Below are 18,767 nucleotides of genomic sequence, written 5' to 3'. Positions count from 1 at the left end.
AGTGGAGTTAGCTGGGGTGAGCTTGGTTTTGATGGTGCAGATAACACAAGGAGTGATCTAGGTCCAAAGGTGAGCAAGGGAATAGGAGATTCGGGGTTTGGGGAGGTGAAAGGAGACCAGTGGAACTGGAGATTAGCTTGAGGGATGGTGAGAGAAGCCAGAGAGAGTGACAAGCATGAAGATCCTGTGATCCATTAAGGAGACGAGGTTCAAGCTTAACCATCGAGGGATTTCATGGCAATGACTACCTGCTTTTGGTATTTGGAGGAGCATGGGGTTTGAGATTGGGGCAAGAGAGTGGCAGGATGACCTGGAAAACAATAGAAAGATTATGACTATGGCCTTGGGAATCCTAGCAGTGCCCATTCTAATTTCATTGACCAAACACAATTTATTTAGCTTTAATAACTTTAAAAGACCATTTTCCAAGTGAAGATGCTCCTGATAAAAGATCTGTAGTGGAACTCCACACTGGTTGTTGGTTTTGAGAATTTCTGAATGTCGTCTGGGGCCCAGTTCTTTTTCCTGAGTTTTGAGTAGAGCACAGAGAGTGTGGATGTTGTTTGCAGTTAATGGATGTAATTAAACTGACTTTGTTAGACTAATAGAATTGGAAATACTTGGAGTAATTCATAGTGTATACCTTCTGAAAGTGGTGTGAGAAAGTTCATGAATGGACATGGTTTAATAATTCCCTGAAATGTGCAAGATTGGGAGTTATGTACTGGAACTGTATTCAATACCCCATGCATATTAGCTGCCTCTGACTCTACTTTTGTATGACTTATACCACTTTTCTGATGTTAGTTGGTACATGGTTACATTGCCTTTCATATGTTAATCTTGACTTCTGTGCTTTAGCTTGTGAGCCAATGTTTTGAGCTACTATGTCATAGTCTTACTTGCTAACATGTAGTTTTATTTCATTAGCGTCACCATTTTTGTATATCAGAGTTTGTGTAGTCATTTGAATATTTCTTGAATCTTGTGATAATTTTACAAAAAGTAAGTGGAAAATGGGAAAATGCAGGCAGTGATATTGGGAGTAGTATGAGCCTCATACATGTAATGTAAATGTAATTGAGGCAAAGATGGAAACCATTAGACATGCCCAATATGGGCATGCTTTAGACTTCAGATGGCCATCTGTAAATAGTTGTGAGGGATAAGAACAGAGTTAAATGCTATGGAGGTAAGCAATGTTGGAAAAAGCTTTGGGGATTATGATAAAGGGCAATATATAATCTGGGATTTTGTCATTCATTTGTTTTGGGGAACAGAGCTTTCCTTTTTAATGAGTAAGTGTAGTCAATTTTTAAAAACCACATATTTAGAAAGGTCTTTTCTTTAAAAGTAAGGAATAGAATTTAGATTTCTCACTAGTCTTACTTAGGAGAGTCTACCAGAGTCAGTAACCTATTCCTTTGGTTTGCTAATTGGCATAGGTGATCATTGTGCTAACAAAATTCTCTCTGTATTTTGGCAAACAAGTAAAGAGAAACCAAAGCACATAAAATGGTCCTTTACAAAGGATACACCTGAATGGGTTTTTATGATTTCATGGTTTCATTTGGTGTTCTGTGGAACAGGAAAAGACTAAATGCATCTTAGTCCTCATCATAAGCCTTGGTGATGCTACGATGGTAGATTTAGAGCCAAAGAGAAAGAAGGATAAGAATTAAGTGTTGTGTACAATTAATTCCGCAGGTCAGGAGGATATGGTGGTGGTCTGTCTGCCTTGGAGGATCTTGTTGATATAGGGGAGCTGTCTAATGTCCTTTATGGGCTCAACCCACTTCTAAGACAAGGATTGAGTTAGATGCAAAATTCCAGTTCTTTTTTTTAAAAAAAATATATTTTATTGATTTTTTTACAGAGAGGAAGGGAGAGGAATAGAGATTTAGAAACATCGATCAGCTGCCTCCTGCACACCCCCTACTGGGGATGTGCCCACAACCAAGGTACATGCCCTTGACCGGGATCGAACCTGGGACCCTTTAGTCCGCAGGCCGACGCTCTAACCACTGAGCCAAACCGGTAAGGGCTCCAGTTCCTTTTGATCCCCGTTGTGGTTAGATGGTGAATGTTAAATCATAGGAGATATTAATCATGTAGAAGATGGTAAACAATAGCCCTTGAAACGGAGAGACATAGTTTAGCTTTTATCAAAAAGGCAGATAACTATTGGACCAGAAATTCAAGAAACTCAGTGACTATGGTGTTTCAGGTATTGTGCTAAGCACATCAAGAATTATCTCATTTAATCTTAACAATAACTCCATGATCCAGATATTATTTCTAAAGATGAGGAAATTAACATTTAGAGAAGTTAAGAAACTTGCCTATGTGTCTTGGTTTAGTTTTTCCAGAAGCAGACCCTGAGATAGGAGTTCTAGTGCAAGTAATTACATGGGATTTACAGGGAACAATAGTAGGTGAACAGCACGTGAGACAGAGAGGAGAAGGCAGCCAGTGGATGGGACATTATTCAGTAAATTATTGCAGTCATGACTAGAGGTTAATTTCACAAGGAAACTCTGGATGTAGCATAAAACACCTGCCTTAGGATGACCTCACATGAAGGATGAAGAAGCAGCTCCTGTCAGTTGTTTTCTAAAAAAAATTTTTTTTAAAATATATTTTATTGATTTTTTACAGAGAGGAAGGGAGAGAGATAGAGAGTTAGAAACATCGATGAGAGAGAAACATCGATCAGCCGCCTCCTGCACATCTCCTACTGGGGATGTGCCCGCAACCCAGGTACATGCCCTTGACCGGAATCGAACCTGGGACCTTTCAGTCCGCAGGCCGACGCTCTATCCACTGAGCCAAACCCGTTTCGGCTGTTTTCTAAAAAATTTATTTATTTTTTATTACGGTAAGATTTATGTAACATCATATTTACCAGTTTAATTATTTTATTTAATTATTGTATTTATTTATTTATTTATTTACTTACTTACTTGCTTTCAGTGAAAAGAAGGGGGAAGGAGAGAGAGAGACAGAAACATAAATGATGAGAGAGAATCATTGATCGGCTACCTCCTGCATGTTCCCTACTGGGGATTGAGCCTGCAACCTGGGCATCTGCCCTGACTGGGAATTGAACCCTAAATTCCTGGTTCATGGGTTGATGCTCAACCACTGAGCCATACAGACCAGGCCCAGTTTAACTGTTTTAAGTGTACAGTTCTGTGGTAATAAGTACATTCCCAATGTGGTGCAACCATTACCACTCTACATCTCCAAAATTTTTGCATCACCCCAAACTGAAGCTCTGTACCCTTTAAACAATGACTCCCCAATCCCTCCTGCCCCCAGCCCTTGGCAACCACTATTTTACTTTCTCTCTTTATGAATTTGCTATATTTTAGGTACCTCATAGAAGTGGAATCATACAGTATCTGTTCTTTTATGTCTGGTTTAATTCACTTAGCATAATATTTTCAAGGTTCATCCATGATGTAGCATGAATTAGAATTTCATTTTTTTTGTTTGTTTTTTTGTTAACCCTCACCCAGGGATATTTTTTCTATATATCTATATATCTATATATCTATATATCTATATCTATATATCTATATATCTATATATCTATATCTATAGATATATAGATATATAGATATATATATCTATATATATATCGAGAAAGAGCGAGAGAGAGAGAGAGAGAGAGAGAGAGAGAGGGAGAGAGGGAGGAAGGGAGGGAGGGAAGGGAGAGATAGAGATAGAGATAGAGATAGAAATAGGGGTGAGAGAGAGTTCATTGTGAGAGAGACACTTTGGTTGGTTCCCTCCTGTACTTGCCCCAACTGGGGCCAGGGATCGAACCTGCAACTCAGGTATGTGCCCTTGACTGGGAATCAAACCCAAAATCCTTTGGTGGGTTAGGCCGACACTCTACCACTGAGCAACATCAGCCAGGGCGAATTTCATATCTTTTTAAGGATGAATAATATTCCATTGTATTTCTTTACCACATTTTGTTTATCCAATAATCTGCCGCTTAACATTTGGTTTGTTTCTACCTTTTGACTGTTGTCAACAATGCTTCTGTGAACATTGGTATATAATTATATCTGTCAGTTGTTCTTTATCCCATGGCACCATGGTGCTTTTTTTTTTTTGTCAGCCAGTTTGTGCTTTATTGATGCTCAGGTCTTGACCGCGTACTTCTGCGGGGGGTATAGCCATTCCTTCTGCTGCTGCTTCTTGGTCTTCAGGTTTTCTTCGTGCTTGTTGAGCCGGTGGCGCATGGCGCGTGTTTTCTTGGGCCGCACATCCAGGGGCTTGTACTTCTTGCCCTTGTAGAATTTCCTGAGGTTCTCTTTCTGAGTCTGGTTAATGAAGGTAAGAACACGGACGATAGACTTGCGAACAACTCGGATCTTAGAAAGCTTGGAAGCTGCGCCGCCTGTCACTTTGGCTACAGGCAGCTGGGACAGCTCCACCTTCAAGTTGTTCCAGCTGTTTGAGCAGCTCCCCCTTCTTGCCGGGAAAGTCCCGAGCCTTAATTTTGGCCATGGCTGAACAACCCGCTGCCGCCTGCTCGGAGAGAAAGAGGTATTCCCTGGCACTTTCATCTTGCCTCCTGCAAGAGCAGAGTAGTTTTTCAAGATTCAAAAGAAGTCCTCAGCAGCGATGCTGATATCTGCAGTGCGAAATCCTTTGGGGAACTTTACTAGTAAAATGTTTAAGTCAGAGGGACATTAGTAGGGCACTTAACAGCATCTGCTCACAAGGGCTTTCCCCAAGTAAATGGAGAAATTGGTATTTGAGTCTTGGACTCTTGACTCAAAGCCCATGCTTTCCACTGCTCTACACTGAGCTGCCTTTAATTACAGGTGTTATAGCAGCGAGATGCCAGCATGAATGGGACATGGTTATTGCCTTCAGGGACCTCTCAGGGTTGGATCTGCTCAAGGGGAGACAGTGGCATCACTTGGTGCAATCTGGAATTCACTGAGCCATTATAAGATGGCACCACAGGTGTATGGGTCCCCTTTTCTCCTAACAATCTGTGGTGAGGCATGCTTGGGCCAGGCACCACTGGGCTCTTTATGGGGCTGTGCTCCAGGACAGGCACTCACGCACGTACTGATGGTTGAGGCATGAGTTCCAGCCTGCACCCATTGTTGCTTCCTGGCCTTCACTTGAGCTGTTGGCACGACTATGTTATCAGCAGGATTTATCCTCCTTTGAGCCTTTCCAACGATTGCCTTCATCTTGATGTCCAAGCATTAGGAACAGCAGTTTGTTAGGAAAGAAATCAGGGACTAGGAATGATAAAGAAAATGTACATTTGGAGACAGTCAAAATGGTTGGTTATGTGTTTTTTTGTTTGAAAAGATATCATTTACAAGTGATTTGCATTTACCTAGAGACCTAACATGAGGTATTTTGTCCCTGAAAGGATGATATAGATTGGTATTCTGGCAAAGGAGGAAAGAAATGTGATAAATCAGTGAGAAACTGCTGCCCTATATTATTACCTAAATGCTGAATATTTCGTTTTAGTGCCACATCCATGCGAGCTGGGTGTATTGGTCCGATATTGCTAGGTTAGGCTGAGGTAGCCTCCAAATTTCAATGGCTATCTATCTCATGGCTGTGTAAGGTTCTTCTCTATTTTGTCTTGATTCTGGGACTCACGCAGGAAGAGGAGTCCCTTTCTTGGACGGGCCATTCTCATGGTAGAGAAGAAGAAATCCCCACAGTGGTTTACTCATAAGATAGCTCTTATCACATCTGTTTGGATATGGCATGCCACTTCAGTTCATGTTACATTTGACAGAACATGGCCAAGCCTGATGCCAGTGGGGCAGGAAGGGTTCTCCTCCTATGGGAGGGAGACTGTAGGGAATGAGACAACGAGAGAGGACAGTGAATATATTGAATAAATGATGCCATTTATTGCACTGGCTAAAGTTTTACTCTCATGTGCAAAGTGCTTAGCAAACTTTTAAACCAGGTAACCTTTTCAGACCCAGTGCAACATGTTTAATTTTGTTATTCTTTTACTCATAAGGAAAAACATATTGTACAAGAGTCTAGTTGCCTTCCTGGGATCCATGTAAAATCAACCACATAGCTAGTATTAGTTTTCTTGAAAGACAGTATCAATCAATTGTACTGTCTTTCAAGAACTGATCGAGATTGAAGGGAACATTAGGGCTCAGAATGGAATGGCTTTTCATAGTCATGTGAAATTAGTGACAATATTAACAGGTGTTTGTAGTTAATATTGATGGTGATGAGGGTTGTTGTACTGAGTTATTTATTTACTAAGCCTTAAGCACTGTGCTAAACTCTTAGGCTTTCTCTGATTTAATCACAACTCACTTTATTTTTGTGCAGTACCCGTTGTTATTCCCGAGACCATTGTTACTAACTGAGGTACTTACCAGTCCGGGAGAGGTTTGTTAACTTTCTCAGATAATAAATGTGAGATTCAGGACTCAAACTCAGTGTATGTTTAATCACTTAACCAGGGTTTCTCCAAGTTGGATGAGGCCCCTTTTAAAGAATATAATTTCTTGTAGAACCCCAGGGTTGACTTAAGTTATTGCTATTTTAATGAATACTTTTAATTATTAAACATAAAGTTAGTGAGGTTCTTTATTTTTTTAAACTCCTACAGTTTGTTTATTAGTTTTTGGTTAACCCTCTGAGGATATTCTTTCCATTGATTTTTTTAGAGAGAGTGAAGGGAGTGAGGGGGAGAGAGATAGATAGATAGATAGATGATAGATAGATAGATAGATAGATAGATAGATAGATAGATAGAGATGTGAGAGACACATCGATTGGTTGCCTCCTGCAAGTGGCCAGGGATTGAACTGATGTATGTGCCCTTGATTGGGGGAATTGAACCTGTGAGTCTTTGGTTTTTGGGCTCACATTCTAACCACTGGGCCATGTGGGCCAGGGCTCCTACCGCTTAAAAAATTTATTTATTGATGCTAAGAGTAAGAGAGAAGGAGAGAAACATCTACTTGCTGCTCTATTCATTTATGCATTCATTGGTTGATTCTTGTATGTGCCCTGACCAGGGATCGAACCTGCAACCTTGGCACATCAGGATTATGCTCCAACCAACTGAACTACCCGGCCAGGCACTCCTACACCTACACAAAACCTAAATCAATTTAGAAATTAAGTACACTTAATGCTACTAATTCAAATTAATAACATTAATTTAGCCACATTAACTAAATTGCTACTTGTAACTGGAATATGATGCCAACTATTCTAGGCGGGCTCTTTGGCAGTCAACTGGTCTATCCTGCTGTGTGCTGGGTGATGACTCAATTCTCTCATCATATTTACCATATTCAACTTCTGTGAAACTTTTACTAGTATTCATGCTGAGGAGCTTGATAGTTTTACCTTTCATTTGGTGAGAACACATTATTTAGACTCCCAAGTTCATTTCTCTCCCTTTCTCATCGACCCATAGTGATTCTTTAGGGTATGGTTTATTGTCCAAATTCAGTGGGCCCGGCTGTGGTGATGATCTTGAATATCCTTACATTATTTTTTCTCAGATTATTGAAATAAAAGCAACCTTAAGTTCTCATGATATTTGTAAATTCTCTAGTCTACATGACTATGTGTCTCTCCTGTTTTTTTCAGTTCTTGCCCAGGTTGAAAAACAATTTTCTCTCTCTAGTACTCCTCTTTCTTTCATAGGCCTCTCTCCATCTGAGACCACACCCTGCACTCCCAGAAAAGCTCTAATCTATTTCCAGTGTTCACATACCCTGCAGCCTTGCACAGTGGCTAGAGTTGCTCATGTAAACCTGAATAAGGGGGCTATGGCTCCCTTTAGAAATGGAGGGATTAGGGTCTCTGGAAGGTTGGAAACCATATTACTGATTCATTCTCTAGAAATATTTGTTGAGTAGATTTGAATAATGCCCCATAATTTCTCTTCTAATACATTTTTGTCGTACTTAAACTTACTCTTATCAGTACACTGATTAAAAGACTTAATTCAGTTACTTGATGACTTAATGCAGTTATTAACTCTCATTCCCTGTGATTTCAGTTTTTAGTGGGGTTTCTGAGTACTATTCCGCACCCCGAACATGGCCCTTGGTAAAGGCTAATATGATTCTTCCATGGGGATCAGTCATTTTTAAGAGACCCCAGAAGTAGGATATAACATTTATTTATTTTTTATCATCTTTCCAGAATATATAGCTAAATGCTTGTCTCTGAAATTTGCACATTTAAGCCATTTCCCATTCCTTGATATTGATTGTGGTCTTTTTTTCCCCTTTGGAATTGCTTATAATCTTTGCTAAAAATTTCCCTTGAGTATATGATTATGAATATATATATATGTATATATATATATATATATATACATATACATATATATATTCTTTTCTAGTAAAAGGTTATTTAAATGTAATCCTTACATGTTGATTTTAAATGTAGAAAAATTATGTAATTGGGTTTTTAGGAACAAGAGGTTGTTATTGTCCTACCTTTCTATCATTTTCTCTGAAACATCTGTTAGTTGACAGATTGAGGATTATTTGTGTAAGACCCAATAATTCTTGAATTTTTTTTGTAAGTACACTATAACTAAAAGCTTTGCCAACTGACATTTTACATTTGCAGATTAAAGGAAATTCACAGAAATTCACAAATAAAAAAACCTTATTTATTTGTTCAGTGAATCAAGTTTAATTTGTTATACTTAGGAAACTTTATGAGATAATGAGTAATATTGTAATCAGCATTTTATATCAATCATAATATTTTATAATTTGATTTAGCATCTCAAATTATTTTTTATTCTTACTGTTTATTGTTTGAGGTTTTGCTATATGTATTTTTAACTTGTGTTTAGCTATGTATTAGATAGTGGTCTGTCCCTTTAACAGATATTTTTAGGTGTTTTAGAATTTAAATTTAATCCTTTAGAATAAATTGTTAGAGTTTGAAATAAAGTAATGAAAGTAGCTAATGGAAAGTGCAGTTAACTAATACTTGGATATCCAGAGTCCTTACCTTGTAGTATGGAATATATAGTCAGCCTCTTTACTCAAGCACCTTACTATAAAATATGTAATCATGCTAGATCTGCACATGGAAACAGTAATTATAAAACGAGTTTGGAGGATCTAAAGGAGAGAGTAGTGATGTGTGGATGAGTGTGTTTCAGTTGCAGACAGCTTCTTGGAGAATGATGGGAAAGCATTTAAAAAAATCCCTGTTGTATCAAGCTGGACATTTTTTATTTTGTTTTCCTGATTCATATCATTGTAGCATTTAAAGAAGAAATGGCTTATTATCGGGACTTTCAATATCTATCGATGCATAATGTTGTAATCTGCAGATGATGTGAAGATGTTCATTTTTCCTTTCCATTTAAAAAATGGTTGATGTCTTGAGCATTTTGAATAGTAGGCTAAGTTTGACTCAGGAGTATCAGACAAGGCAAATTAGTGGACTGAGAGAATTGGAAGACAATTTTGAGATTCAAAGTCACTGTGCCCGATTCTGGTAGTGTTGGAATGATCAAAGTTAGCTTTTGTTGAACATTAGCTGTGTACTGGGCATTGTGCTAATTACTTTTCTTCTATCATTTTATTTAATCTTTCCCAAATCACTGTGAAAAGTATTGCTAGTATCTCCATTTTACAGATGAAAAAAATGGGGATTGGAGAAGTGAAGTAATTTGCTCAAGGCAACAAGTCAAAAAAGTAGAGATATGACTTTAACCAGATCTGATTTTGAGCTCCCCTCTTTCATTTTATAAAAACATATGTCTCTGGCTACCATTACAAAATTGTTGCATTAATTGCCATGGGAGTGATTTCAGTGATAGGATGAAAGTGTCATAATATTAAGTATGTTTTTTCAAATATTCAAAATCTCTTATGTACCTCCGATGTACCCTTAGATCTGGGCAGGGGGAGGCCCTGCCAGGGCCTCAGACTTTAGAGGCTGAGTCTAGAAGGCCTCATTTGACTGCATGGGGCAGTGGTCGGCAAACTGCGGCTCGTGAGCCACATGCGGCTCTTTGGCCCCTTGAGTGTGGCTCTTCCACAAAATACTGACTTCTGCGCATGGGCCACGAAGTTTCAATCGCACTGTATGTGCGCGCCTGCACGTGGTATTTTGTGGAAGAGCCACACTCAAGGGGCCAAAGAGCCGCATGTGTCTCGCGAGCCGTAGTTTGCCAACCACTGGCATGGGGCCAAGTGGAGGTGCCCACCTGAAACCTGTGCCTGGCATTCCAGGGTCCACTCTGGGTACCCACAGGCCTGGGACCTCCCTGCCTAAATGACCCTGAGTTGTCTTCCAGGGTCTGCTTGGGCTTCTTTACCAGGTCTGTTCTCCGGAGGACAATCCATGCTACAGTGGGCATACCCATAAGCCTAGAATGGCTGAGGGGCACCTATTTGTGAAAGTATGGATCAGATGCCAGCAAACTACTGCCTGGGGGCTGAATCCATGCCTGTTTTTTAAAATAAAGTTTTTTTGTAACACAGCCACATTCGTTTGGTTACAAATTGTGTGGCTGCGTTTGTGCTGAAATGGCAGAGTTGAGTAGTTGTGACAGAGACCGAATGGCCCACAAAGCCTAAAATATTTACTGTCTGGTCTTTTATAGAAAAAGTTTGCTGGCCCCTGCTGCAGATGGAGCTAGCCTGGTGTGCAGGCTGCAGAAACCACATGTTGAGCCAGGGGTGGGGAGAGAAAGATGTTGGCTGGGGCAGGCCTGCCTCTTACTACCATGTTTTGTCCAGAACTATAAAGAGCCCAAGAATTCTAAGTTCAAAATTCAAACCTCAACATCCACATCTTTGTATTTTTCAAGGTAGAAGGATAGAATGTATTTTGTTTACCAGTGTGTTAGTTTGATTATAACTTTAAAATGTACAGACATGTGGTATCTGTGCCTCCATTTGTATTCTTTTTTAAAAAAAATATATTTTATTGATTTTTTTACAGAGAGGAAGAGAGAGGGATAGAGAGTTAGAAACATCGATGAGAGAGAAACATCGATCAGCTGCCTTCTGCACACCCCCTACTGAGGATGTGCCCGCAACCAAGGTACATGCCCTTGGCCAGAATCAAACCTGGGACCTTTCAGTCCACAGGCTGACGCTCTATCCACCGAGCCAAACCGGTTAGGGCTCCATTTGTATTCTTGCCTGGGCCTCATAAATGTTAGAATTAATGTGAAGCCCTGACTATGCAGTGTTTGAGTTAAAGGAGGAGGGAAGAGAGATCCCAACAAATGAGCACACAGATTAATATGGAGTTATAAAGTGTGCTAGAGCTTTTGGGTCATATATGGATTTCTATTAAAAAACAACAACCAGTTTTATTTGTCTAAATTAAACCCAATATGCTGGAACCTGCCTTCCCTCTTAGCTGGAAGTCCAGGTCTTTTCACTAGGGCTCCCTCCCACCTCTCTCCACCTCTCCCTGTCTCCTCCCTTGACCCTCTACCCTGAGATTATGCTGCTCCTAAGTAAGGAGGATCAACCAGTCCGCCACATGATTGCATTTTTCTGCCACAAGGTGTCACTGTTGAGGCTGGTCTTCCTCAGACTGAAAGATGCTAGTGCCCTTCATAGTCACTATTATACGGTCTCTCAGTGGCCAGGCTCAGCCACAGGTGTGCCAAGCGTGGTGTAGCAGATACCATCAGTGCCCCGTTCACATCTCTGTATGGAAACATGAGAGCTTTATCTTGGCCTCCTGCAGTGCAGGCTGGAGGTGCCAGGGAGCGGCCCTCTGCCAGTGATGAATGGAGGTGTAACTATGAGGCAGGTTTTACACTATCTCTCAGAGCTCCTCCAGCAGGACTGAGTCCAGTTGAACACAACAGAAACCTTCTTAAAAGATATCCTAGATGGACTTTTTTTACTTCCTTGTCTTAGTGCCAAATTCTCCTCTTAGTACTTCCTGGGATTACCTTCAAAATGGACCACCTTCACCTAAACCAGTGATGGCGAACCTTTTGAGCTCGGTGTGTCAGCATTTTGAAAAACCCTAACTTAACTCTGTTGCTGTGTCACATATAGAAATTTTTTGATATTTGCAACCATAGTAAAACAAAGACTTATATTTTTGATATTTATTTTATATATTTAAATGCCATTTAACAAAGAAAAATCAACCAAAAAAATGAGTTCGCGTGTCACCTCTGACACGCGTGTCATAGGTTCCCCATCACTGACCTAAACCCTCATCTAGCGTCTGCTTGTGGGGAACCCTGCTAGGACACATGGTCCTCCTTATGAGTTACAGCCCATGCACACGTTGTGCCTATTGCACAGGTTCCACACAGCATGGTGGGCCTCTATTAGCTTCCTGCCTCACTCACATGCTCTGTACATACAAGCTTCTCCGAGGCACCTGGGATACTTGTCTTGAGTCCCAATCACCAGCCTGGACTTCCTCTTATTTTGAAGTATTTACTTTGTTTCTGGAAACTTTAGTCTTATTAGCAACCATATTCACCTCCTCCCACAGATCTCACCGTGAACCCTGGGCATCGTGACTGGGGTGTCAGTGTTCCCTCCCTGAAGGCTCCAGAATCCTTTGTGCATATCAATTCCTCTCCTTCATGGCTTTCCATTTTTCAAACCAAGGATCTGAGGAAAGGCAGCCTTGATCAGGTTACAATAGATTTTCTTACACCTTCACCAGAGGATGCAGGCTACCTGGTCACCCCTTTGTCGTCTAAATCAGAGAACCACTCTGAAGACCCTTGTAGGGCAGATGAAGTCAGATTCTCTTATTAAAAAGAATACATTCATGCCATGAAAAAAGGCATTATGCTTTGAAAGAACATAGCTGAGATGTGATAGACCTTGGAGGTGTACTGTCGCTGCTGTGATCTAAACCAGCGGTCGGCAGCCGGTGGTCCGTTTAGATTCTAAAGGATGACTGGAATCAGCCCTGCAGAGAGAAGGCTTTGGGACAGGAAGTGACTGGATGCATCTGAGCAACAGAAAGAAAACCTGGGCTGAGTCAGTGAAGGAGAGAGTGGCAGGAGAGGGGCTGAAACTGTTGGCCAGATCTTGTAGGGCCTCTGGCCATGGGAAGGAGTTTGGTCTTTGTCCATAGAGCACTGGGAAGTACTAGACAGTTTTAAGTGGGTAAGGGGAGATATTTTGTGATCAGAATTGTTACCTTACAATAGTTTTGTTGATGTGTGAGGAATAGAGGAGGAGGATTAGAGGAGTGACCATGCTTTAGGAGGGTAAGGGATAGCTTAAGGAAGTCATGCCAGTGCAATTGGGTAGTGATAAGTAGAAGCAGAAAACAAGGGAACAGGTTGAGAAGTTTGGAGGTAGAATTGGTAGGATTTGGTAATGGACTTGAAGTGGGTGGTGAGGAGAATGAATTCTTATCTAAGTTCTTTTATAAGGGTAGAAGTAGTAAAATTTAAATGCCTAAAGGAGCAAGTATGAGAAAGTGAGACTGAATGTAAGGTAACAGGAGAGGAGGGGACTGGAGGGTGATGTTCTCTCTTGAAGGGGCAGCTGCCGATTGGCTCTCACCAGTCTTTGCCAGGTAGGGAAGTAGGCCTGACATTGTCAGGTTTTCAGGAGCTAGAATCTGGATTTTAATGTGAAATGTCCGTATCTATGTTGGCCCACTGTATATCAAAATTCTAAAGAGCACTGGGCTAGTCCGATACAACACATCTGGTGGCAGCATCTGGCTCCTACTCAGCCAGTTCTTACTTGAGATCTGTTCAGCACCATGTCTTCTCTGGGAATGGTTTTAGAATTAACTGGAGTCTGTTACACAAAACTTTTAAAAAAAGTTAAGGATGCCAGTAAGGAAAAAAAAAAGAGAGAATATTTTAAGTTGATCTAAATCTTGGGAGATACTGATGATCTCAGCTCACATGGCCTGTCAGCAGGGCTCAGGTGATGGACTGAGACTGAGATATGTGGAAATAAACTTAACCTAATTTAGAGCACATAGCAGGAAATGCTTTTGTCTTAAAATAGACTATTCCAGACCATGATAGTCTGAGGTGCCTGAGGTAGAGAGGAATCAAGTCTCTCTCTACCTTCTTTCCCTCTGAGCTTACAGTTCGAGTCCTTAAGCCATTTAAGAGAGTGAGTGGATGCGTGTATGTCTTATTTATGAATCCATATTCAATTAGAGGAAGTATTCTTATAGGTTCATAAAACCATCTTTGATTTTATTTTGCATTGTCGCTTTACATGGAACTTATTCTTGGACTTCGAATTTTATTCATGAGGTGCTTTTAAAGGGAAAGGTGTTGCGCAATTTAATTTCTTTGAGGTCATTCTCAGCAGCACATTTCTGTTTCTGTGTACAGGTTGGTCTTACTAATAACTTATCCTTCTTAGGACTGTACATCACAAAGACATAAGAAAGCAGGTGTTTTTAAGAGTTTACAGGAATGCCCATTGATTGAGCTTATCTTGGCTTCATAATAATATTTAAAACTGTATGATCTTAACTGCTACCTAATTTCCTGCAATGTGTTTATAGGTGGGAAAAGCTCAGAAATGGTTTTCTTGAAGTCAGTAATAGGAAATAGAAGGCATTATTGCATTATTGATTGCTGAATAAAGTTGATCTTTTTGCTGTGTCTCAGGGATTCATTTTACAGAACTAAAAAAAAATATCAGGATAGACGAGAATTAGAAGACAACAACCAAAAAAGCCTGGGTGTCAAAACAAGTGCCTAAAACTATAGCAGGCAACTAAACACAGCTGGGGCAGGGGAGGGGCTGTGGGTTACTCAGTAAAACAAGTAGGAATCATGAGACTTGGGACACGACAGCCATGGGAACTCAACTTTGGCTTACCATGACAACTGGCCTTTTAAAAATGTTTCATCTTTTTATTGATTTCAGAGAGGAATAGAGAGGGAGAGAGACATAGAAACATCAATGATGAGAGAGAATCATTGATTGGCTGCCTCCTGCATGACTCCCACTGGAGATCAAGCCTACAACCTGGACATGTGCCCTGACTGGGAATCGAATTGTGACCTCTTGGTTCATAGGTCGACGCTCAACCACTGAGCCACGCCAGTGGGACATCAACTGGCCTTTACCCCATCTGTGAAAACCACATCAACTCTTTGTGCTTTACAGGTGAAATTGTTCCGGTAAACTATCCCCGCTCTTTGTAAATTTGGTCGAAGAGACTACTTCTAATAAGTAAAGTGTTGGGCCTAGGTTGCTAATTATAATTTACTGTTAAGAAGCACATGTATAGTGGTGAAGAAGTTATTCTGTTACCATTTTAATGTTCTCCTGAGTTAATTCTTATTTGATTTGCTAAATTCTGTGGAATTGTCCATAATACCTCTTGTCTGGTAGGATGTTGGAGTAAGCAACATCAACCTGTTTCCTCATCTCTTAGACACACAGATTGCCGATGACTCACTTGTGTTCCTTTTGACGTTCTGGCTTCCATATGGGGTGTTTGAAAAATAAATACAAAATTATATTTATTTCTTGTCCTAGTAAGGCTAAAACTCCAACCAGTCATCATTTTGGTCTTCTCTATTTCTCTATTAGAGCTCAATTCTGATTCTTTTTTGTCAATTTTATGTCCCTGTCCTTAAAGCAATGCCCAGTTCCTGTAATCACCTTCCCCTCAAACCATGTTAGATTTGTGATGAAGAAAACTCTGATAAAATCTGTCCTCACGGTTAAACTTCCCATAGGCAGGACCTGTGTCTGTCTCAGCCACTTCTTTATCCTCAGCATTCAATATTGGGAATTAAGTTAATGCTTAAAAAATGTTAATTAAATAAATAAGTCCGAATGGTTAGGGAAAAGTTTTCAGGTATTTTGAAGGGAAAAGAGTTCTTTTCTCAAATAAATTTGGAAAAAGCTATATTGTATACTCAATTTTGGAATAGTCACAGTACACATTAGTGCCTTGAAGTCTTGGTGTACAAACAAATCCCCATTAGCCTGTTTATCTGAACCTTGGCCACACTATTGCAGAAGCACTGGCCCAAAGCAGAGCTGGTTAGCACAGTGTTGGTTTTCCTGATTAAGGTGTATTTAGTGAACATACAGAGCTGTGATCATGATTTGGGTAATTTAGGGACTTTTAGTAGCCTCAAAAGAAGCTGGTGGCTTCCAAGATATGTTGAGAGCAAAGAGTAAAGGCAGTGGAGGAAAAATAGCCAACAGTAAGGGTGTAAGTGTAAATTATTTCAACATTTCTGGGGGGAATTTTGATAGTGGGTATTAAGAACCTTTACATTTCTATCTTATAATTCTACCTCTAGAACTTTATCCTAGGGAAGTAATAAGAGATGTATATAGAGTTTTATCAATCAGAATATTAATTATGATATTTCCATTAAAAATAACCTGTGTTCAATAATAGGTGATTGGTCAAAAAATGATTAGATAACCTTTCAATGAAACATTAAGTGACTATTTCAGTTCTTTGCTGTGTAACAACAACAACCAAAAAACCCTTACCATTGGCTATTTTTGAACAAGGGAAAGAAGAACAAACAAAGCCCAAAGTTACTAAAGGAAGAAAATAACAAAGTTCAGAGCAGAAATACGTGAAATAGAGAATAAAAAGACAATAGAAAAATCTTTATATAGTAGTAGAGGCCCAGTGCATGAAATCGTACACAGGTGGGGTCCCTTGGCCTGGCCAGCAATCCAGGTGATCAGGGCTGTGGGTGGTTGGCAAGCCTGGGGGAGGGATTGTGGGAGGTTGGCCAGCCACAGGAGGTTGGCTGTGGGAGTGCACTGATCACCAGGGAGCAGCTCCTGTGTTGAGCATCTGTCCCCTGGTGGTCAGTGCGCATCATAGCAACTGGTTGACCATTTGGTTGATCAGTTGTTTGGTTGCTTACCTTTTATATATATAGATAGAAAATTTAGAACATGCAAGTAAACAAAAGGAAAAAATGAAAGCCACTTGGATTCCCACCATTGTTAACATTTTAATGTGTGTTGTTTCAATCTTCTGCTAGTAAGTGTGTGTGCATGTGTCTTACAAAAGTTTGAGTAAACCATAGAAATGTTTTGTAGTCTGTTCTTTGCCCCCCCACCCCATTATGGCATGAACATCTTTTCATCTCATTAAATATTCATGTAATGATCACATTATTTCACCGTCTGTCTCTCATCATTTATGTAAACTGAATTCCAATGGTTAGAACTATTGATTTACTCTTAAAAAAACACAAAACAGGTTATTTCTGCAAAAATCTTAGATATAAAATGATTTTTGTTTATTATCAAGTAAAACATAATTAAGCTCTGAGCAATATAAACATTTGAAACTAAGTTCTTTAGTTAGAGACAGGCATATAATTCTTTGTAGGGAATTTTTAGGGAAAGCAGAAGCAATTATGGAAAATATTTCTTCATATGATACGTAGGACTTTTTCGGGTACAAGTGACAGATTCCCCAACTAGAATTGAATGTAGAAATTTTATGGGTGAATATATCAGTTACCTGTTGAACCAGTAATGTTGCAAAACAGCCAACCACAAAACATCAGTGACATACTAAGAAGCATTTGTTTAGTCCATGAGTGTATGGAGTTCAGTGGCTATTAGCTGGACTTGCTCCTGCATCTGTAGTCAGGTGCTTGTTGGCTAGGCTGCTGATCTTAGCTGGGCTTGCTCAGATGTCTTGGGGCTGGCTATTGGCTAGGACACACTGCCCTGCTTTATGTTTTTATTTTCCATCAGGCTAGACTGGGCATGTTCTAATTCCTATGGCAGAAGAAAATGAGCAAGAGAGTAAATACACAAGTGCTATTTCAGGCCTCCACTTCTTCACATTTGTTATCTACTTATTGGCCAAAGCAAGTCATGCAACAGAACCCAGGGTCAGATTGTGAGGGCACTGCCAAGGGGACAGATACAGGAATTGGGGCCATTAATGCAGTCAGTCTGCCTGGCATATGTAACTAAAATGGCTAGGGATGGATATAGTTTCAATGACTGATATCAAGTGATGTCACCTGGCCTGATTTCACACTATTAAAAGTTTGGCTCTGACTTTTTTTGCATTAGCTTCAGTCTCAGGGAAGCCCTTTTCACATGGTAGTACTCAGAAGTTCCATCTTCAAAGCAAGTAATTCCAGCTGAAAAAGAGCTTATTTTTCCTAGTTGTTTCATCTAAAATGATGGTATGGAGTCTTTTGGACCAATGTGGGCCACATGTCCACCAGTGGCCATGTTTGGGTGATGGACTATGATGAGTGGCCAGGCCTGGTTCATATTCTCACTCCAATCCTATTCAGGGTGGAGTAGAGGGAATCAGCCTTATATAACCTAATGACTGTGTGAGTAGAGGGTTGGGGACAATTTCTCTAAGGAAAATAGAGACAGTGTTACCAGAAAGTGGGGTGGGGGAGAAATAAATGATAAGCAGGTAAAAATAAAAGGTGCCCTGTATAATACAATTAATGTATTTATTGACACTACCAACAAAAATTATTGCTAGGCACCAAACTAGGTGGTTTATAAACATCATCTTTTTCTTAAGGATACTATGAGTTAGATGAAATTACCCATATTTTATTGATTGGAGAAAGGAAGCTCGTAACAGTTAAATAATTTGCCTAAGGTCACTCAGCTAGTCAGTTGTTGGAGAGTTGAACCTCACTTTGGCCCTTTCCAGAATCTGTGCTCTTACTATCCTATAGCTGAAGAAAAGTATACCAAACACACCCTAAGAGAAAGAGCAGGAGGCTGTGATGCTTCCTGTTAAGGCCATCTGGATACCAGCACTGACTG

The 18,767-nt window shown here is 40.1% G+C and overlaps 1 protein-coding gene and 1 pseudogene across 2 annotated transcripts in view; one reads left to right on the top strand and one right to left on the bottom strand.

Annotated features, from left to right (window-relative positions):
* The window catches only part of ERC2 (ELKS/RAB6-interacting/CAST family member 2), an 869,271-nt gene that overhangs the window by 10,560 nt on the left and 839,944 nt on the right, over positions 1 to 18,767 (top strand). The window lies entirely within an intron of this gene.
* LOC102422788 lies at positions 4,129 to 4,540 on the bottom strand (annotated as a pseudogene).

Source organism: Myotis lucifugus, unplaced genomic scaffold (genome assembly GCF_000147115.1).
Source record: "Myotis lucifugus unplaced genomic scaffold, Myoluc2.0 scaffold_83, whole genome shotgun sequence".
Taxonomy (NCBI): domain Eukaryota; kingdom Metazoa; phylum Chordata; class Mammalia; order Chiroptera; family Vespertilionidae; genus Myotis; species Myotis lucifugus.
Note: the sequence above shows the minus strand (reverse complement) of the source record. Positions and strands in the feature narration are given on the sequence as shown.